This window comes from Procambarus clarkii, chromosome 29 (genome assembly GCF_040958095.1).
Source record: "Procambarus clarkii isolate CNS0578487 chromosome 29, FALCON_Pclarkii_2.0, whole genome shotgun sequence".
Lineage (NCBI taxonomy): Eukaryota > Metazoa > Arthropoda > Malacostraca > Decapoda > Cambaridae > Procambarus > Procambarus clarkii.
Window position 1 is genome coordinate 9,756,552 of NC_091178.1, and position 20,818 is coordinate 9,777,369.

Here is a 20,818-nt window from a genome sequence, read left to right on the forward strand (position 1 = left end):
CACGGGGCTGGGGAGCTCTGTGTCTTGGCACGGGGCTGTGGAGCTCTGTGTCTTGGCACGGGGCTGGGGAGCTCTGTGTCTTGGCACGGGGCTGTGGAGCTCTGTGTCTTGGCACGGGGCTGTGGAGCTGTGTCTTGGCACGGGGCTGTGGAGCTCTGTGTCTTGGCACGGGGCTGTGGAGCTGTGTCTTGGCACGGGGCTGGGGAGCTCTGTGTCTTGGCACGGGGCTGTGGAGCTCTGTGTCTTGGCACGGGGCTGGGGAGCTCTGTGTCTTGGCACGGGGCTGTGGAGCTCTGTGTCTTGGCACGGGGCTGTGGAGCTCTGTGTCTTGGCACGGGGCTGTGGAGCTCTGTGTCTTGGCACGGGGCTGTGGAGCTCTGTGTCTTGGCACGGGGCTGGGAGCTCTGTGTCTTGGCACGGGGCTGCGGAGCTCTGTGTCTTGGCCCGGGGCTGCGGAGCTCTGTGTCTTGGCCCGGGGCTGCGGAGCTCTGTGTCTTGGCACGGGGCTGGGGAGCTCTGTGTCTTGGCACGGGGGCTGGGAGCTCTATGTCTTGGCACGGGGCTGGGGAGCTCTGTGTCTTGGCCCGGGGCTGCGGAGCTCTGTGTCTTGGCCCGGGGCTGCGGAGCTCTGTGTCTTGGCACGGGGGCTGGGAGCTCTATGTCTTGGCACGGGGCTGGGGAGCTCTGTGTCTTGGCCCGGGGCTGCTGAGCTCTGTGTCTTGGCGCAGGACTGGGATAGGGGAGGGGGGTTCTGTGTCGTGTTACGACTCATCGTCGAAGTTACTACAGGTCGTTGTGGTCCTGAAAAGTTGTAAGGGTTTTATACGACATGTCGTTGACGTTTTTACATGTTGTAGAGGTTATGACACCACTGTTGGAGGCAGGTATAGGAATAAGTCCAGCTATAGGAATTATGCCAGCTATAGAAATAAAGCCAACTAAAGGTATAACCTGGCAAACTCACAATTTAACGGCCCCTATGATTCCCCCTCGTTACAACTTGTAAAAACGTTGTTACATCTTCTTATATAACGTTTTTATAATGTATTAGAACGTTGTTACAACTCGCTATATTGGTTGTTACAATTGTCAGGTGTTAAACTTTGTTCGGACGTTGCAGTAACGTCACTGTTTAGTCGTATGTTTGGCGGGAAAGGCCTGCTATATAAAAAGAAAACCAGCTATAGGCAGAGGGCCAACTCTAGGAATATGGCCAGGTATAGGTATAAAAGCCAGCAATAGGCTCACCAAAGACTTTTTCCGTTTTAAAACATTTAAAAAGTGACATTTTTGTTTTTTCCGTTTCAAATCACGTTTTATAAATGTTATAGTGAGAAATTTTTAAAAACTTTTCAAACATGTGGCCTCAACATTTAAAACAATATTTTTAACCTTATGCCACTGTTTTTAGACAAAACGTTTCTTAAACATTACATACGGTAATTATTTATTTTCATATAAATAAGTAATAAAAATGGGAGACAAAATTATAATAATTGTATAATAATTTTTACAGAATTGAGATTCATTTACATAAGGAAAAAATATTAATTGTTAGCCTCAATTACTCAATTATATATATGCATATAATATATATATATATATATATATATATATATATATATATATATATATATATATATATATATATATATATATATATATATATATATATATATATAATATATATATATATATTATATATATATATATATATATATATATATTATATATATATATATATATATATATATTATATATATATATAGAGAGAGAGAGAGATGACAATAGTTGTTAGTGACCACAACACTTGCTAGTGACCATAGAGGCTGAAAATTGCCGTGACAGATGATAGTGACAATGGCAAGTGGTATAGTGACCATAACAGTTGACAGTGAGCAAAAAAGTTGATAGTGATCATGACGGTAGATAGTACTGTACTGTGTGAACCTCTCTACTATGATCACTGTACTGTGTGAACCTCTCTACTATGATCACTGTACTGTGTTAACCTCTCTACTATGACCACTGTACTGTGTGAACCTCTCTACTATGATCACTGTACTGTGTTAACCTCTCTACTATGATCATTGTACTGTGTGAACCTTTCTACTATGATCACTGTACTGTGTGAACCTCTCTACTATGACCACTGTACTGTGTGAACCTCTCTGCTATGATCACTGTACTGTGTGAACCTCTCTACTATGACCACTGTACTGTGTGAGCCTCTCTACTATGATCACTGTACTGTATGAACCTCTCTACTATGATCACTGTACTGTGTTAACCTCTCTACTATGATCACTGTACTGTATGAACCTCTACTATGATCACTGTACTGTGTTAACCTCTCTACTATGATCACTGTACTGTGCGAACCTCTCTACTATGATCACTGTACTGTGTGAACCTCTCTACTATGATCACTGTACTGTGTGTCATGCGTGAGAATTACAAATCAACGTGTGTCTATTATTTCAACAAACCTTAATATTTTTTCCGTAATTTCTTAATTTTACCTTCGCACCGAGAAGACAGACAGACAGCCAGACCTCTGCCTCTGTTGTCTGCTTGCGAGAAAACGCATCGTTTCCCCCGCTGCTTGCAGCTTGGCTTGCACTTCCTCCTTGATTTCTGGCTGTGTGTGACCTGGAGAATTGCCTTCAATCTGATACATGACAGTTCTGGAGTCCTGGCAAAGGTCTGGTTTTGCATGAAGTTCACACCTGATGCCAACTAACCTGTTCTCCTTTGCTGTTTGGTGTGACCCTGGCGGGCAGACCTCTGCTGTATCTGTGAGGTCGACGTGGTCCTCCCTTCCCCAGCCTCTCATCTTCCACAACAGCGCTTTGTGTGTAGATGATCGCGTGGTTACAGCGATCTAAAACGGTAATAATGGTGTGAGTTTGATGGGCACCAGCAGAAACGTCAGTCTTAGTTGGTATCTTCAGAGGTTATCTTGAGATGATTTCGGGGCTTAGCGTTCCCGCGGCCCGGTCCTCGACCAGGCCTTCTTTTTGTTACACACACCCCCCAGGCAGCAGCCCGTAGCAGCTGTCTAACTCCTAAGGTACCTATTTACTGCTAGGTAACAGGAGCATCAGGATGAAATAAACATTTTGCCCATTTGTCTCCGCCTCCTCCGGGGATGGAACCCGGAACCTCAGGACTACGAATCCGAAGCGCTGTCCACTCAGCTGTCAGGCGCCCTCTGATGATACATTACCATCTGTATCATACCATCTGGGTATGTCCACAACAGGTGTAGGTACGATGCCAGCTGACTACAGAGCACCGGGGAAAGGAGGTAACAGGAGAAAGGGCCCCAGGAGCTGACGTCTTATGGTCCCTAACGCTTCCTTGTCTTCGGGCCAGAACACTCGTGGCATATAGTTTCGTTTCGCATTGTGTTGAGGACATCGGTTAGTGTGTAGTTTAGTTCAGCTGTCCGGCGTTGAAGACCTGATCTAGTGGTCGTGACGGCAGCTAGACGAGCTGGTCATTACCACTGATCACCAGGTCGTTAAGATCACAATCCAACCGCTCATTTTCACCCCTGGCCTGGTTTCCACAACTCTACTGAAACGCTTTGGACCCTCGTAGCAAAGTTTAAGGCACATGCAGGATAGCTTAGATTCCATGTACGATGGCTTAGAACTCGTGTAAGATAGCTTAAGAACCACGTAAGATAGCTTAGAACTCATGTGGGATCCTCTATCAACAATCTAAATGAAAATCAAAATCTTGATCACCAGCTTCATTTGCAGAAACTAGCTAGTGAACCAGTTAGCCGAATGGCCGGCCAATCATCTCTTCGTGGGCTTAAAAACTGAACTTGGATATGATAAAGAACTTTTGCTAAACTTTTTTAATACTTTCGTGCCAGGCTGTGGGCGGGTGTACCCCCCCCCCCCCCACCAGCACTTCCTTGAGAGACTCGGTATCTCATGCAATATTCAACCCAAGAAGTTGGTCTTGAAGTATCGTGCTTCCTTGGGACTGTCTGCGTAGCTTTGTGGAGAATTGCGAGTGCTGGGGTTCGGTAAGGAAGCAGTTAAGATAGATTATTCTTGGTAGGAGTGAATTCTTGGCTCAGGACAGTTCGTCGAGTCTCGTCCTGAAGGCGCCTATCCCAGCCTCTTCTAGAAGTAGTTCGTTAAATGTCGTCTCGAGGGAGTTCGTTGAGTGTCTTCTCGAGGGAGTTTTTTTTTTTTGTTGTTTTTTTTTAGATATATACAAGAGTTGTTACATTCTTGTACAGCCACTAGTACGCGTAGCGTTTCGGGCAGGTCCCTGGAATACGATCCCCTGCCGCGAAGAATCGTTTTTTCATCCAAGTACACATTTTGCTGTTGCGTTAAACAGAGGCTACAGTTAAGGAATTGCGCCCAGTAAATCCTCCCCGGCCAGGATACGAACCCATGACATAGCGCTCGCGGAACGCCAGGCGAGTGTCTTACCACTACACCACGGAGACTGCAATCGTTGAGTGTCGTCTCGAGGGAGTTCGTTGAGTGTCTTCTCGAAGGAGTTCGTTGAGTGTCTTCTCGAGGGAGTTCGTTGAGTGTCGTCTCGAGGGAGTTCGTTGAATGTCGTCTCGAGGGAGTTCGTTGAGTGTCTTCTCGAAGGAGTTCGTTAAATGTCGTCTCGAGGGAGTTCGTTGAGTGTCTTCTCGAAGGAGTTCGTTGAGTGTCGTCTCGAGGGAGTTCGTTGAGTGTCGTCTCGAGGGAGTTCGTTGAGTGTCTTCTCGAGGGAGTTCGTTGAGTGTCTTCTCGAGGGAGTTCGTTGAGTGTCTTCTCGAGGGAGTTCGTTGAGTGTCTTCTCGAGGGAGTTCGTTGAGTGTCTTCTCGAGGGAGTTCGTTGAGTGTCTTCTTGAGGGAGTTCGTTGAGTGTCTTCTCGAGGGAGTTCGTTGAGTGTCTTCTCGAGGGAGTTCGTTAAATGTCGTCTTGAGGGAGTTCGTTGAGTGTCTTCTTGAGGGAGTTCGTTGAGTGTCTTCTTGAGGGAGTTCGTTAAATGTCGTCTCGAGGGAGTTCGTTGAGTGTCGTCTCGAGGGAGTTCGTTGAGTGTCTTCTCGAGGGAGTTCGTTAAATGTCGTCTTGAGGGAGTTCGTTGAGTGTCTTCTTGAGGGAGTTCGTTGAGTGTCTTCTTGAGGGAGTTCGTTAAATGTCGTCTTGAGGGAGTTCGTTGAGTGTCTTCTCGAGGGAGTTCGTTGAGTGTCGTCTCGAGGGAGTTCGTTGAGTGTCTTCTCGAGGGAGTTCGTTGAGTGTCGTCTCGAGGGAGTTCGTTGAGTGTCTTCTCGAGGGAGTTCGTTGAGTGTCGTCTCGAGGGAGTTCGTTGAGTGTCTTCTCGAGGGAGTTCGTTGAGTGTCGTCTTGAGGGAGTTCGTTGAGTGTCTTCTTGAGGGAGTTCGTTAAATGTCGTCTCGAGGGAGTTCGTTGAGTGTCGTTCGAGGGAGTTCGTTGAGTGTCGTTCGAGGGAGTTCGTTGAGCCCGTCCTCATCAACGAAGGCCAAATGTACGTTAATCCAGCCGTCAGATTCCACGTTTGTGAATAAAAAACAGTTCACACACGACTCACAACTGATGACGTTCGAACACTTCCGGAACAAGTGCTTCACTGACGACTTTTGTTCGAACCACAACGCTGTAAATGCTTCACCCACTTTCCACAAATACAAATAATCGCCAACAGAACCTAAACACCTAACCTAACCTATGCCTAAATATACACAATATGCAAATATATAACAATATTAATTTATATGTGAGAAAATTCCTATTTTGAATGAACAGCATGTTAAAATTAGTGAATGCGTCTTTGGGGTCGACCACCGGATGGAATGGACTTGGTCTGAGGACGGGCTGGGTTGATCACCCGTCCTCCCAACCTCTTTCTCATTGTATTTATATGCCTATACGTACCCGTCCTTCGTTTTGCTTTCTCTGCTATTGGTTCTCATCTGCTTGTATCCCACCTTTCATCATGCTGTTTTAGATTTAGCTACTCAGAACGAAGTATCCATGTAGCACGGGCTATGGTGAGCCCGTAATGTTCCTTTCATCACCTGATGTCTCCTTTTATTCATCAGAGTACCTTATGAGAGGCGAGCTTCCCAACTCGAACGAGCGTCCAGGTAGTCTTCCTTCAAGCACCCGCTTGGTCACCAGGACGGCAGACTGGTCACCAGGACGGCAGACTGGTCACCAGGACGGCAGACTGGTCACCAGGACGGCAGACTGGTCACCAGGACGGCAGACTGGTCACCAGGACGGCAGACTGGTCACCAGGACGGCAGACTGGTCACCAGGACGGCAGACTGGTCACCAGGACGGCAGACTGGTCACCAGGACGGCAGACTGGTCACCATTCAGGCTGGACCACACAGCGTGGGGGAGAGCAAGCTGGTGAAGAACGACAAGGGAGGCGAGGGAGCCCGCCCACTTTGTCAGACGCCTGCAGATATGAATCGGCAGGAGCCAATTTCCCTACGCCAACAATGCTGAGCGCCGTAACAGCCGCCATGCATATATAAAAGGTGAGTTTCAATAAGGGATCTCCAGAGTTTTTCTTCAAGTCCAGGATCCTTCGTATTGGTCAAGAAGAACCCACTCTCTCGTCACCCACATTGGACACCCCCTTTTCATTTCCCAATACTGATCCACCTCACCCAAGTTATCTGGCTCATTTCTACTTCATCTTCCAAGAGTGGTCCAAGTCCACTGGGTCCCTCGCCCTCACACCGCCCCAAGTGTTGTCATTACTTATCACAAAATGAGACGCAATTTAAGCATGTGGAGGAGATATTTGTAATCAAGTGAAAGTGAAGATCTGTTGAGCTCCCTCTCTACCGCTCAGAACCTTGGCACAGCGGGAATATCATCAACAATATTATTATTAATAATAATAATTATTGGTAATAATAATAATGTAAATATTATTATTAACAGTATTAATAATTTTAATAACACAAAGGCATCACAATGGCGTGATATATCAATGAGAACATCATTTTGAGCAAGGCGGGGACTTGTACCAATGTTCTGGTGACTCCCAGACACTTACCTCAACCAACTGAGCCACGATAAGTCAAGCGTTGTTCAACCTGAAACTCTACTGATTCCACTAGGGAACATTTTCCCCATTGTACATACACTGGGGGGCTTACTTTCGCCCTAAAACTATATTCAGAACCGAGGAATATACTTGCTGGCTGATCAGTAAGCTTGTGTGGTGGCCGTAATAGTCCTCCTGAGATTGATAAGCCTCAAGCCTAACACCAAACCAGAGATTTAGAGGAAAATAGGCACGCGAGGCAAGGTAGGGGGGCGGAGCTCCGCTACTCCCGCCCTGGGTATTGATTTTGATATTTTGAAAGATTTAAAAACAATGATTTTGTTACTCCTCTTTGATCCTTCCTCAGGCGTCTCGGGTAGACGGGTAGACGGGTAGACAGGTCACACCAGGGGGTATTTTGAGGTTATCTTGAGATGATTTCGGGGCTTAGCGTCCCAGCGGCCCGGGCCTCGATCAGGCCTCCTTATTGTTACACCCCCCCTCCCCTCAGGAAGCAGCCCGTAGCAGCTGTCTAACTCCCAAGTACCTATTTACTGCTAGGTAACAGGGGCATCAGGGTGAAAGAAACATTTTGCCCATTTGTCTTCGCTTCCACCGGGGAGTGAACCCGGAACTTCAGGGCTACGAATCCGAAGCGCTGTCAACCCATCTGTCAGGCGCCCTGGGTCCGGGGATGAGGAAGGGTCCACTATAGGTCACACCAGGTCACACCATGGGGGGGGGTGTCCAGTATAGTATACCAGGTCACACCAGGGGGTCCACTATAGTATACCAGGTCACACCAGGGGGTCCACTATAGTATACCAGGTCACACCAGGGGGTCCACTATAGTATACCAGGTCACACCAGGGGGTCCACTATAGTATACCAGGTCACACCAGGGGGTCCACTATAGTATACCAGGTCACACCAGGGGGTCCACTATAGTATACCAGGTCACACCAGGGGGTCCACTATAGTATACCAGGTCACACCAGGGGGTCCACTATAGTATACCAGGTCACACCAGGGGGTCCACTATAGTATACCAGGTCACACCAGGGGGTCCACTATAGTATACCAGGTCACACCAGGGGGTCCACTATAGTATACCAGGTCACACCAGGGGGTCCACTATAGTATACCAGGTCACACCAGGGGGTCCACTATAGTATACCAGGTCACACCAGGGGGTCCACTATAGTATACCAGGTCACACCAGGGGGTCCACTATAGTATACCAGGTCACACCAGGGGGGTCCACTATAGTATACCAGGTCACACCAGGGGGTCCACTATAGTATACCAGGTCACACCAGGGGGTCCACTATAGTATACCAGGTCACACCAGGGGGTCCACTATAGTATACCAGGTCACACCAGGGGGTCCACTATAGTATACCAAATCACAAGAGGAAGTCAGCCAACATACCTCATCTCCCACCGCACACCGACATACTTCAGGCAACACCAGCAAGTACGAAGTAGCACATTAACACCTGGTCGTTAACACATCTGGTCATTAACACACCTGGTTCACACCTACACAAGGATTTATCAAGCACTTACGTAACCACTTTTGAAACCTTACATCTTTCTTCAATCATGTCGGTTTTCATGTCACCTGTATACCATCTGAGGCCCATAACTAGTCGTACCTGGCTACACTAACTCACCTGTATACCATCAGGGGCCCATAACTAGTCGTACCTGGCTACACTAACTCACCTGTATACCATCTGAGGCCCATAACTAGTCGTACCTGGCTACACTAACTCACCTGTATACCAGAATAAATCAGGTCACCCCTCCCTACCTCCAGGCCCTTTCCTGACTCCGAAATATCTCCGGTAGCATCAGAAAATTGCGACTAATTGATTAACCAGGCGATTTTTGCCCTAAATTCTGATTAGCGGGATATTAAGTGCCACTTTTTGAGGCGATGAAGCCAACAGGGTTGCAAATTCGTGACCTTTTCTGACCTTTCATTATTGCCTTGGCTTGAATAAATGCCCTCCTTTTTTTCTCCCTTGAGATATTTAAGTTCGAGATGAATTTAATAAAAAGAGTGTCTTTAACGATTCCTGGGCCGAATACCCGCGTACTTAAGCCATAACCTCAGTTCAGCACTGTGGAATTCAAGCCCACAGCCCGTGAGCCAGCAAACTTTCGAACGAAATCGATGAAATACGTACATTATATTCAGAGACTCACTGACAATACTGAAATTAATAGAACCAAAGTTTATTGTATGTGAATATAAGTGAGGATAATATGGGTAACACAATCAATATTGTAAAGTTCTTTCTGGTATCGCAGAATAATAATAATAATGGTAATAATAATAGGCGTTGAATTCTCGGTGTGAGCTGCAGACTGTCTGCAATCTACTCGCAAACAGCGAGGCCTTACAGTTGGGGGCCGCGCGGCTGAGTGGACAGCGCTTAGGAGTCGTAGTCCTAATGGCATGTGTTCGATTCCCGGCGGAGGCGGAAACAAATGTGCAGTTTCTTTCACCCAGATGCGTTTGCTCACTTTGCAGTAAATAGGTGCCTGGGAATTAGACAGCTGCTTCCTGGAGATTGTGTGTGTGTGTGTCAGAGAAAAATATATGTAGTAGACATAAAAGATTGGTTAGAAAGGCTGGGTCCAAGAGCCAAAAGCTCGATTCTGCAGACATAAATAGTTAATGCAGTAAAGAATATAAACGCCTCGTTTAGTGTTCACTTCTTTACTCAACGTTGCGTTGAATTTATCGCGTTTTTCATGAGTAACTCTTAAGAAAATTCTTAACCCTAACTAGGCGACGAGTAAAAGGATTCTTAAGCTGCACGAGACGTTGAGTGAATGGTTCCTAAGCAACACGAGGCGTTGAATAAAAGGTTCCTAAGCTACAGGAGGAGTTTGGTTCCATAACAACAAGTGCAGGAGGCAACACTGGCTCATTAAGTGTCAGCTTCTCACAGATTCACATTCAGTATCAATAGTAACATTCGTCCGTGACCAATCGCATTTGGTCACGGCTGTACTCTTGGCTCGATAATAAATGAATTTGGGTGGATATAAATAGCAGCCGCCTCAGATGGTTCAAAAACCCCTTCTGTAATTCCCTTATATTGTTATGCCTTCCTTCACTCGAGGCAGGTTATCGAGTGCTCCCGTACTCAAGGCAGACGGGTGCATGTATAGTCATTACAATGTGCTTCAATCTGCTTCCATTCTCTTGAATCTGTAGTAATGGGCTCGAGTACACTGGAGACTTATGTGTCTTTTTCCCCCCCATAGCTCAGAACATTGTTGTGTGCAGGCTCCTGCTGTCTCTCCCCCGACACATACCAGAAGCTGCTGGTTAAGTCACTGGACTCATCAGGGCCGCCCCGAGAGAGGGGCCTCGAGATTCAAGACACTTCCATTATGGAAATCTCAGACTCACTTCAGATGATCGTGGAGCGCAGATGCCAGGGAAACCTAATGGAGCTTTTCTGATTTTTATACCTTTATGGGGGCATAGAAATTTGTGAGCTGCATATGCAGAATTAGATAAATGCCGCAGTGAAGGTTTTTAGTTAAGGGAAAATGCACAGAAAATTTTACTGAAATTCTCGATGTATATTTACTCGGAGTTTAATTTAGTGCTGAACTTTCCTCCCGGTTGTTGATTAGTAAGATAGGTAGATTGTCTGGAATGCCAGACCAACAAGGCAGTAGTGCATATGTGGGCCTGCGGGTCGCTCCAAGCTACAGCCTGTTGGACCAAGTTATCACAAGTGGAACTTGGCCTCAGGCCGGGCTCGGGGGACTAGAAAAGCTCCAGAAACCCTCTCCAGGTAGCTGTAGCCTTGCTATCACTTCCATTCAACACACGACTATGAAGTAGATAGGCCTTAGGTCCAATACAGGTCCATAGAACCCATGATGCTGATTGGCCTTAAGGCCAATACAGGGCCTAACAACCTATGATATTGAAAGGCCTTACGTCCTACACAAGACCTATAACAACCCATGATGTTGATAGGCCTTAAGTCCAACACAAGGTCTAAAAGCCTATGATGTTGATAGGCCAACACATGACGTAGGTGTAGAGACCACACGTGGTGCTGACAACAGTGTATAGAGACCACACGTGGTGCTGACAACAGTGTATAGACCACAAGGTGCTGACAACAGTGCAGAGACCACAAGGTGCTGACAACAGTGTATAGAGACCACAAGGTGCTGACAACAGTGCAGAGACCACAAGGTGCTGACAACAGTGTATAGAGACCACAAGGTGCTGACAACAGTGTACAGAGACCACACGTGGTGCTGACAACAGTGTACAGAGACCACACGTGGTGCTGACAACAGTGTATAGAGACCACACGTGGTGCTGACAACAGTGTACAGAGACCACACGTGGTGCTGACAACAGTGTATAGAGACCACACGTGGTGCTGACAACAGTGTACAGAGACCACACGGGGTGCTGACAACAGTGTATAGAGACCACACGTGGTGCTGACAACAGTGTACATAGACCACACGTGGTGCTGACAACAGTGTACAGAGACCACACGTGGTGCTGACAACAGTGTATAGAGACCACACGTGGTGCTGACAACAGTGTACAGATACCACACGTGGTGCTGACAACAGTGCAGAGACCACAAGGTGCTGACAACAGTGTACAGAGACCACACGTGGTGCTGACAACAGTGCAGAGACCACAAGGTGCTGACAACAGTGTATAGAGACCACAAGGTGCTGACAACAGTGCAGAGACCACAAGGTGCTGACAACAGTGCAGAGACCACAAGGTGCTGACAACAGTGTACAGAGACCACACGTGGTGCTGACAACAGTGCAGAGACCACAAGGTGCTGGCAACAGTGTACAGAGACCACACAAGGTGCTGACAACAGTGTATAGAGACCACAAGGTGCTGACAACAGTGTACAGAGACCACACGTGGTGCTGACAACAGTGTACAGAGACCACACGTGGTGCTGACAACAGTGTATAGAGACCACAAGGTGCTGACAACAGTGTACAGAGACCACAAGGTGCTGACAACGGTGCAGGGAGACCACAAGGTGCTGACAACGGTGCAGGGAGACCACAAGTTGCTGGCCGCGATGTGGAGACCTCGCGTGGTGCTGACATCCTCGTATCCTGGAGCTTGAATACTTCTTTCACTTGATTTTCCAGGATTTTCTTCCTTGAAACGAGTGATGTCTTCCTCCTCGTTTCTTACCACCAGTAAACTCAATTTCCTCCTGATTTCGGCCTCCTCGGCCTCCCGCTCCAGCCTCCCACATCCTCACCCGCCCAGAGGCTCCCAACAGTCACTGGAAGGATATTTCTCTTGGCCCCGAATATTTTTTTTCATCCTCTTTTTAACCGCGCTTTTTCGAGGTTAACATCTCCTTCTGTTACGCTTGTCAATTCTCTCGTTTGGGAACTCTCTCGTTGTCGAGTATGGGAACTCTCTCGTTGTCAACTATGGGAACTCTCTCGTTTATGTTGCCACTATCACGAACATTTATCGCTTACACCGTAGCGAAACATACACAACTTAACGGGAAGTAATATTAAGTTATCTTTAGCAAGTAAGTCTATTTTCCGGTCGGATACTCTTCCATGTCCCCCCTTTTCCAGGTAATTACCTCTCCCTGCCCATCCCATCGTTTTCATTCAGGGTTTTCAACATCTCTTTTTCATCCATAGATCGCCACCCCCTTCCTCACCCATAGACGAGAGAGAGAGAGAGAGCGTTACACATTAAAGAAATGGGTAACGCTCTCTCTCTATTTAGAAACATCTCTCTCAAATATATGGAAAAAACAAACAATTACTAACTGAACCTAAATACATAACAAAACCCAAATTTAGGCCTAACTCAATTCCAAATTTACATAATAACGTTATTTTGAAGACACGATACGCAGGAATGTATATCTTGGTCTCTTGGGGTTGGGAAGAGGGGCATATAGAGCTGTAGACAAACGACTGTTCGACTCCCTCGATCATCCTCGGTCCTGAAACAATAACGGATAGCTTGTCACATACATCCAGTAATAAGTTGTCTCGTTCACCTTCTTAATTGACATTACACTTAAGTTCCTCCTGATACTGGGAAAATCTTTGTGAGCTATACAAGGTTTGCAGGAGCTCAAGAGGTATTGTTGGAGCTTTAGATGTGTTGCTGAAGCTCTAGAGGTCTTGCTCTACAGTTCTTGTTGGAGTTTCAGAGATCTTGCTGGAGCTCCACAAGTCTTACTGGAGCTCTCGGGCAGCACAATAATCCATATCTAATCACTTATTTACCAAGTACGGCGTCGTCTCCTCATTTGCAAGTCTTAGGGAATATCTATAACAATTATTATTATAATTATTGCCACTTCTGCAGTTTCCCATTTGCTTAATGTGTAACGCTCTTTCTCTCTCTCTCTCTCTCCCCCCCCCCTCTAATGTATTAATGACTTACTTCTATCTTGTCTTAACGACTCATCGCTGCTGCCCATCAGCCAGAACTCTCCTTCGTCAAGAACCCTCTCTCCTTCGTCAAGAACCCTCTCTCCTTCATCAAGAACCTTCTCTCCTTCATCAAGAACCCTCTCTCCTTCGTCAAGAACCCTCTCTCCTTCGTCAAGAACCCTCACTTGGTTCTGGATGTACCTCGTCTTATCTTCTACAGTCACTTCACTTAATTTGACGAAAATGTATGCACTACGGGTTTCCGGCCATTTGCATGATATTTACAAAGAATAATGGCGCTTTAGTTTACGTGATGGACACGACAACTTTGACGATGTGTTTTCTACCTAGTGGCTGGTGACAGAACAAGCACATGGCTTCTATATCTGGTGTCCTAGGCTGGAATAGCTGGATAGGTGCAGCAAGTAGGCTCTGGTCAACAGCTTTTGTTTCTGGGATTGACCAATCAGCGATCGGCTATTCTGCCAGCATTGTAGGCTGCTTTAGGTTCGTCAGAGGTGACTGTGGTTACGTCACCGATTCCGGGTCAACCGTAGAGGATGACCTGACCTCCTAATCCTTCTCCATTGTCAGACGCAGAATGTTCCTGTCTGTTACACACAGAAATCACAATAGCGTGATGCATCAAATGAACAAATCCACACTGGGATTTGTGGATTTGTCGTAGCTCAGTCGATTAAGGCAGCGTCTGGGATCCACTAGGACGTAGGTTCGAACGCTCGTCACGGCCCTTGTGGATTTGTTCCTGTCTATTGTTTTCCAAAGTGACCGACGCCTGGCGTTGGCTTATAACAATGGAAATACTCTGCTTACTATTTCCTCATTGACCAAACACACGACGGTCCTCGCGGGATCATTATGACCTTTCAAGAGATACCAAACAAGCAAGGTTTGTTTGGTCCAGTATTCAGAGGTTAACTTTATGCACCCGCTCTGTGCACTGTGAGGGCGCACAATGGTATCTTTCCCGACTTGGTGTACTCGCAGCTGCTCTAAAATCTGAGCTGTGGGACTCTGAAAGACCAATCTTTTCAATAGGGTATTTAAAGGTTATGAAAAAGACCAGTGATGGGTTGGCACCTGTCTTTACCAAACTGCCCCGTATAAATGCCCAGCGAGAAAATGGTGTCAGCATGCTGGGCTTGGTGCTCCTATCACAGAGAGACTAAAAGTGAACGACGTCGTTGTTGTTGGCAGCTTTCATGTAGACTTTGAGCGTGAATGTTCCATAACTTTTCATTATTAGTGTCTCTTTCTTTTTCTAGAGCAAATTGAATAGACGGTCAGACTTTAATGATCCAGACTCTAAAATTATCCAGCTTAAAACTGCGAGATGTGATGATGGAAACATTGAAGTCATACAGTGGGAGAGAGAACCCTCATCCCTGAACTACTCCTCACACTATCGACTAAAATCTCTTCCTTGTGAAAGGTTCAAACCTTAAGTAGTCAGGCGCTCCAAACGCAATAGCATGTTGAGCACTATGACCAATACACCACAGCAGACTGTTCAAAAGTATTAGTAGTCGGAGACTATTTAACCTAACACCCGACAGCACCCGCCATGGCCAGAGATCACAGATAATTTTCATCAAATCAATTTACTATATGAAGAAAACACGAGCCTCAAATATACGACAAAATTTTTCTTCATATAGTGAATTGATTTGAAAAAAAATTATCTGTGATCTCTGGCCATGGCTGGTAATATTTATCACGATGAAGCCAATAAATAGGAAAGTTATCTAAGCTATGGCATCCCTATTAATGGAAATTAATAAATCAAGAAAAATAGCTAGTAAGTTAGGGCACTAATGAACCATTTAGTAAATATACTGAAGAAATATTGGTAGGTAAACTAGTGCCATAAGTCCTGGCCACACCGAGGCCACACCATCAGTCACCAGGCCACACCACCAATCACCAGGCCACACACACTACCAGTCGCCAGGCAATACCACCAGTCGAGGCCACACCGCCAGTCGCCAGGCGAGAAGTCACCTCGCCGAAATCGTCATTTTTCACAAAACTCAAAATCTAAACCAGCCATAGAATCATTTTGAAAACCTGACCATTGGACTTACCGCACCACATTACATTTCTTTTAGTAAAGGTTTTCTTTGCTAATATTGAATATCAATGCTATTAGAGCAATATTTATCGTGATACAGCCAACCAAAATATGCAATAAATCATGATGTTTTCTCAAGATAATTTTAACAAAAATGAGTTGAAGAGCATGTAATAATAATTTAAATGAGCTTAACAATAAATGGATAATAAAAAAACAGATATATCTTTATTTCTCATTGACTCAGAGATTATTTTATTTATTCACATTCCTTCTGCATCTCTTTGCTTTTCAAATCAATCTTTCAAAGTCTAATTAATAATCACTAATAGGTGATAAGCAGCAAGCTAAATCAGCTAATAAATAGGAAAGTTATCTATGCTATAGCACCCCTAATAAAGGGCATTAATAAATCAAGCAAAATAGCTAATAAGAGAGAGAACTAATGATTCATTTAGTAAAAATACTGAAGAAATATTGGTTGGTAAACTCGTGCCATAAGTCCTGGCCACACCGAGGCCACACCGCCAGTCGAAGCCACACCACCAGTCGCCAGGCAATACCACCAGTCGAGGCCACACACACCTCCAGTCGCCAGGCGAGAAGTCACCTCGCCGAAATCGTCATTTTTCACAAAACTCAAAATCTAAACCAGCCATAGAATCACTTTGAAAACCTGACCATTGGACTTACCGCACCACATTACATTTCTTTTAGTAAAGGTTTTCTTTGCTAATATTGAATATCAATGCTATTAGATCAATATTTATTGTGATACAGCCAACCAAAATATGCAATAAATCATGATGTTTTCTCAAGATAATTTTAACAAAAATGAGTTGAAGAGCATGTAATAATAATTTAAATGAGCTTAACAATAAATGGATAATAAAAAAACAGATATATCTTTATTTCTCGTTGAATCAGATATTATTTTATTTATTCACATTCCTTCTGCATCTTTTTGCTTTTCTAATCAATCTTTCATGATATTTTCTTTAAAATTTTGTACATGACTTTTGGCCAAAGTCGTGTACTGTCCCTGAAGGAAAACAGAAAAAGTTTTTCGTTTATTCGATATTCAATTAAATTGAAATATAGCTGGCTAGGAGATTGGCGAGGGGCTGGCCAAGTGGATACTGGACAGGGTATAGGAATGATAAGACTGGATAAGTCCTGAGGACTTACGGGGCTATTCATGCCCGTGCCACCACTTCTTGGGTGGCTTAATCTTCATCAATGAGCCCTGAGGTTCGGTTCATTTAACTAGAGATTTACTTGGTTTACTGTATGGGAAGCGTGTCCCGAAGTTTGTAGTCCCCCCCCCCCCTCCCACCCACCCCTGGAAGGGTCTCTGGTGGTTATCTTCGCCTGATTTTTCTTTGTGCTCGTTCGACTCGTCCTCAGTGGACTCGTGGCTCTCCTCTAAGTGCTCGTAGTCGTCTTCTCCGGCGACTTCGAGGGCTGTCGTGTAGGCCAGAAAGAAGGCTTCCTTGGCTCTCTTGACGTCCTCGGTGTCCTCGGGGGGCTGCCGGCAAGGCCTCGCGTTCGACGCGGTATTCGTCCTCGTCCTCGTCAGCGTTATATTTGAAACGGCATTCGTCTCCGTCAGAGCCACAAAGGTGTACTGGCCTCGCACTTCGCCCTCGTCGCTGCGCTCCTCGTGACGCTGGCTGTCTCCCACGGGCCACAAGAACCTGTGGAAGAACATCAAGGTAATGTTAACTAAACAGTTCAATCACTTAGATCATCGGAGATTCGAACATGGGCCTCAAAAGTGTAATTCCGTTGTCCTCGATTCTATGATGATTCAAGTGAATAAAATCACTCATTTCTTTATTCGATTAAAAAAACTATGTTCTGCCTGCCTTTGAAGAGATTTCTGAAGGTGATGACTTAAGTTAACTTGCGCAGTCAAATCACAATGATGTAATACATCAATGGAAGAAACCTTGGAGCAGGGTAAGGCAGGCCTCCGGGGAACTGAGGAGGCGAGAATGATTCCAGCGCCCTGCTCCAAGGAAAATTGAAGCCCAAAAGGTCCTCAGGATTTGGCTGATGTATTTGCCAGGGTTTCGGACCAGTTCCTAACAGATATTTTGTATTATTATTTGTTAAATAAAATTCTCCGAAACAAAAATCTTTTAGGGCGTTACATAATAGAACAAATTGCACTTCAGGAGGCAAGTGTAAGCACATAATAATAGTTTCCAGGAGGCAAACCCATGCAAGCACTCCAGGAAGCAAGCCCAGGCACTCTAGGAGGCAAGCGCAGGCAATCCAGGAGAAAGCACAGGCACTCCAATAGGCAAGCACATGAACGCCAGGAAGCAAGCCCAAACACTTCAGGAAGAAAGCCCAAGCACTTGAATAAAATCAATCACTATTACGCATCTTCCACCACTGCCGGAGGAGTCGTCCTTGAAGCCCTTAAACGACTCGAGGGACTGGAGTAGCAGTCGTTTCACTGACTTGTTTCTGGTACAAAGACCCAACGGCACCACCATCAGAGGGAGGAGAGCAGAGGCCAGAGCTGTAGCCTACTGGAAAGACAGTTTCAGAAAGAGTAAGATCAATTATTTTCCATTTTCCATCATTGATCTATACTAGAAATATAATTGCATGAAATTACATTAAATGATCAGAGGTTCTGATGCTCCTATAAATCAAGAAATCAATGTAATATATATATATATATATATATATATATATATATATATATATATATATATATATATATATATATATATATATATATATATATATATATATATAATATGGTGTTGTTTAGGAGCAAATGAGTGGTTGGTTGGTAGGAGACGTCCATGTGGATGGGGGCAGAATAGGGCTCCACTCTCATTACGTGAGAAAATTTATGAATGCTTTACGGTATTTTTACGCCCTGGACATTATGGGGAGCTGGCCATGGTCGGGCCCGAGTTTTCAATTAACACGTGCGGGAATACATGCCTGTTGGGCCCTCTGCGACGGTACAGCTGGTGGGATGGTACTGCTGGTGGGATGGTACAGCTGGTGGGATGGTACAGCTGGTGGGATGGTACTGCTGGTGGGATGGTACAGCTGGTGGGATGGTACAGCTGGTGGAATGGTACTGCTGGTGGGATGGTACTGCTGGTGGGATGGTACAGCTGGTGGGATGGTACTGCTGGTGGGATGGTACAGCTGGTGGGATGGTACAGCTGGTGGGATGGTACTGCTGGTGGGATGGTACAGCTGGTGGGATGGTACAGCTGGTGGGATGGTACTGCTGGTGGGATGGTACAGCTGGTGGAATGGTACAGCTGGTGGGATGGTACTGCTGGTGGGATGGTACTGCTGGTGGGATGGTACAGCTGGTGGGATGGTACAGCTGGTGGGATGGTACTGCTGGTGGGATGGTACTGCTGGTGGGATGGTACAGCTGGTGGGATGGTACTGCTGGTGGGATGGTACAGCTGGTGGAATGGTACAACTGGTGGGATGGTACTGCTGGTGGGATGGTACAGTTGGTGGCATGGTACAGCTGGTGGGATGGTACTGCTGGTGGGATGGTACAGTTGGTGGAATGGTACAGCTGGTGGGATGGTACTGCTGGTAGGATGGTACAGCTGGTGGAATGGTACAGCTGGTGGGATGGTACTGCTGGTGGGGTGGTACAGCTGGTGGGATGGTACAGCTGGTGGAATGGTACAGCCGGTGGAATGGTACAGCTGGTGGGATGGTACTGCTGGTGGGATGGTACAGTTGGTGGCATGGTACAGCTGGTGGGATGGTACTGCTGGTGGGATGGTACAGCTGGTGGAATGGTACAGCTGGTGGGATGGTACTGCTGGTGGGATGGTACAGTTGGTGGAATGGTACAGCTGGTGGAATGGTACAGCTGGTGGGATGGTACTGCTGGTGGGATGGTACAGTTGGTGGCATGGTACAGCTGGTGGGATGGTACTGCTGGTGGCATGGTACAGCTGGTGGAATGGTACAGCTGGTGGGATGGTACTGCTGGTGGAATGGTACAGCTGGTGGGATGGTACTGCTGGTGAGATGGTACAGCTGGTGGGATGGTACAGCTGGTGGAATGGTACAGCTGGTGGGATGGTACAGCTGGTGGAATGGTACAGCTGGTGGGATGGTACTGCTGGTGGGATGGTACAGTTGGTGGCATGGTACAGCTGGTACCATCCAGCCGGTGGGATGGTACTGCTGGTGGGATGGTACTGCTGGTGGGATGGTACAGCTGGTACCATCCAGCCGGTGGGATGGTACTGCTGGTGGGATGGTACTGCTGGTGGGATGGTACAGCTGGTACCATCCAGCCGGTGGGATGGTACTGCTGGTGGGATGGTACTGCTGGTGGGATGGTACAGCTGGTACCATCCAGCCGGTGGGTTGGTACTGCTGGTGGGATGGTACTGCTGGTGGGATGGTACAGCTGGTACCATCCAGCCGGTGGGATGGTACTGCTGGTGGGATGGTACTGCTGGTGGGATGGTACAGCTGGTACCATCCAGCCGGTGGGATGGTACTGCTGGTGGGATGGTACTGCTGGTGGGATGGTACTGCTGGTGGGATGGTACAGCTGGTACCATCCAGCCGGTGGGATGGTACACTTTGAGAAATAAACAAAACCAAAAATCCCAGCTCTTATATATACAAATTGACCCCCCCCCCCCTCCCCCATGTAAGATAACGTTAATAAACACCAAGAATTTCCCCACGCACACCTGTTGCGCACACACACACACACACACACACACACACACACACACACACACACACACACACGTGGCCATAGCAAGTCAACAGAGGGTTCGTTCTCCCTCCTGTGGCGTCCACTGAGATGCAGGTCTATCCCCTTCCCCTGACTGGAATTCCTTGTTGCGATGGAACCAGGTCTAGACTTCCACGTCTAGTCGTCACACACCTTTGTGCTTCCGCTACTGAAATATTTTGATCCCCCTTTATTTAGTATGCACCCTTCTCCGGCTCTGCCACCAAGCACGCACTCTGGCTGGCTGGCTCGCTCTCTCTCTCTCTCTCTCTCTCTCTCTCTCTCTCTCTCTCTCTCTCTCTCTCTCTCTCTCTCTCTCTCTCTCTCTCTCTCTCCCCTCCCTCTCTCACTCACATTTTCCCTCACACCTTTGTTCATCGCCTCAACAGTTTTGATTTCCCAGTCGTGTAGCTGTGTACTGAAAGCTAATTTCCTGATTTTGCTTC

At 46.5% G+C, this 20,818-nt stretch overlaps 1 long non-coding RNA gene across 3 annotated transcripts in view; it reads left to right on the forward strand.

Moving 5' to 3' along the window:
* Positions 1-20,818, forward strand: part of LOC138349868 (uncharacterized) — a 214,329-nt gene that overhangs the window by 190,268 nt on the left and 3,243 nt on the right. For all 3 annotated transcript variants that reach the window (XR_011229953.1, XR_011229952.1, XR_011229954.1), the window contains one exon: positions 6,092-6,538. This is a non-coding gene — a long non-coding RNA (uncharacterized lncRNA). The remainder of the gene's footprint in view (positions 1-6,091; positions 6,539-20,818) is intronic.